The 2,325-nt window shown below is 36.4% G+C and overlaps 1 long non-coding RNA gene across 1 annotated transcript in view; it reads right to left on the bottom strand.

Annotated features, from left to right (window-relative positions):
• Positions 1–889, bottom strand: part of LOC111089913 — an 8,255-nt gene extending 7,366 nt beyond the window's left edge. The window contains exon 1 of the long non-coding RNA XR_002614060.1: positions 877–889. This is a non-coding gene — a long non-coding RNA (uncharacterized LOC111089913). The remainder of the gene's footprint in view (positions 1–876) is intronic.
• Positions 890–2,325: the final 1,436 nt, after the last annotated feature.

The raw sequence follows: 2,325 nt of genomic DNA, 5'->3' as shown, positions 1-2,325 counted from the left end.
CACGTGAGACGTGAGCGTTTGTTATAGAGCAACTCTTGAAATTAAGTGTATCGTAAGTTGTATTCGGAAAGAATAAACCAGTTTTATTTAACAAAGGACTTGTGTCGCTAAAGTTTCGTCGGAACGAATTTACGGAAAATTAACTAACGAACGGAGACGTAACACCCCTACATGCACAACAAAAACTGCATCATTGCTAGCCCCCTTTATTATATCTCTTGCTTTCTCACTTATATCCTCCACATGTGCCCCTTAATCTAATTCTTTTCTCCTTATTTATCCACAGACTATCCTATATTTCCATATATCTTGTCAAGGAATTACCTATAACTAGAACCTCCTTAACTTAAGTTTATCAACCAAATCCTTCTATGAAGATCCTTTTGTTTTCCTTCCCTCCAATATTTCCTCATAATCATATGCGCAAGCCAAGAGCTGAAATCTGTTGCTCAACAGAATAGGCTTATTACAATTAATTCCACTACTTTAGCCTTAATATTGGTAATAGTACTCTAACTTCCTAAAAGTTATTGTTAATTGATGTATCTCTTGCATGTAAAAGCTTAAGATCCTCTTGCATTTGTTGAAATCCTGCTGCCATTTCCCACAATTTACACTTCTCTTCATAGTTTATATATTGCCTCCAACCTACAAATTGCACATGTTCATTAGTATTAGCTTCCTTAAAAGTACATACCAGTCCTGAGTTTCCAAATAAAACTAGTTCATTCACTGACTGCTTAACTCCTACACTACTCTTAACCACTGTCTTTGTAACCTGGAAATAAATACTAAATACCAGTAGTCTAATGCCAACACTGTTAGGCCTAACTTCCGATCAGAAAAGGAAGTGGATTTTAGGAACTATGTACACACTTGGAAGGAACAGTGGGGTGTTATTTTATATTCTAGCTTGTCAGTATCGGTATTTTAAGTTCCTAATTCGTAAGAAACTATAAACTTTGTATTTGGACATCATACACATCTAATTTGAACTAATGCTGCATTCAACATACCATGTGACAAACACAAATATTTAGGTGTGTTCTTATAATATTTACTTTTAAAATAAGAAATTAACTAATGTATAATACTAAAATTTGAATTATAGTTTACAATTTCATACCAAACTTATTGACATAAATTCTTAAAATAGTAGTTCAATAAAATTTTGAATGTAAGTCGACAAACGCGATGACATGGCCAACTGAGAACTATTTCCCCCATTTCCATCACTGCTTCCTATACGATATCATACCTCTATTCACAAAAAGCTTTCTCGACTTATACTGTCCTCTGTTGGTGCACATTTTCGATAGCCACTAACATTGATACTTTCACTCATTTCTGCACACTAACATGCAAATAATTATGCAGAAACCTTCTATCAATAGGAGTGCAAAATTACCCCTATCGTAATTAGTGCCCTCTCTAATCTTGCAGCTGTTAACTACTTCTTGATTGGCAGTCCTATTGAATAGACGTGTTTTCGCTCGCATTTTGATTCACTTATCCACAAGCTTTTACTTTCTTAATTTTTCTACTTTAAAGTTAATTACGTTGTTCTTAACCATTTTAGTTCTCTTTTGTGGAAAGTTACGAATTATTTTGTTTATCTTCTCCCCTCTTTCAATTTCGTGAGTAATGGACTTGCAGTTTCAAGTGCTTATAACTACAACTGCTGCAGCAGAATTACTGACCACATACAATGGGCCAGAACCACGATTCTCGGCCCATGAAGTGACGACTCTAGTCCATCAAGAATTTACCAATTTCATGCAACAAAGTTATGATTGTTCTATCACGATTTTCAATGATTTGGAAGTTTGGGATTTGGACAGCCTCCCCCCCCCCTCCTGAACATGTGTACCAGTTGCATGTCATTTTGAAGGGACTTGTAAAGACCTTTCCTTTTGGTGAATTGGATTATTCAGGTATGTTATGATCTGTCCTAAACTCCCATTTCTTATGTTTCATCCCTGCTCTTCTCGGGGACTAGACTTTGGGTCATTATTTTAATGTTTCCTCCTCTGGATATTGAGATTTGTGCAAGTTGTTTTGGGGAGCATTTGCATTTGGGGGTTGGTATGCCTCGAATCCCACGTACTGTGGACGATCATGCTTATGATTATCATTGTTTCAACTTCCCTTATTTGGACTCACAGCATTTGGTGTCTCTTATCCCGTATTTATCTTACTCTGGTGGGGCCAAAATATTTCAATTTGCCCATGTTTGGAGACCCTTGACAGTCGTTCTATGGGTTCTGAAAGTCGTTTCAGTAAGTCTGGTCTTCTACTTCCATTCATCTCCCCTGTTGTCTCACA

The sequence above is a fragment of the Limulus polyphemus genome, unplaced genomic scaffold (assembly GCF_000517525.1).
Source record: "Limulus polyphemus unplaced genomic scaffold, Limulus_polyphemus-2.1.2 Scaffold7827, whole genome shotgun sequence".
In the NCBI taxonomy this organism is placed as follows: domain Eukaryota; kingdom Metazoa; phylum Arthropoda; class Merostomata; order Xiphosura; family Limulidae; genus Limulus; species Limulus polyphemus.
Note: the sequence above shows the minus strand (reverse complement) of the source record. Positions and strands in the feature narration are given on the sequence as shown.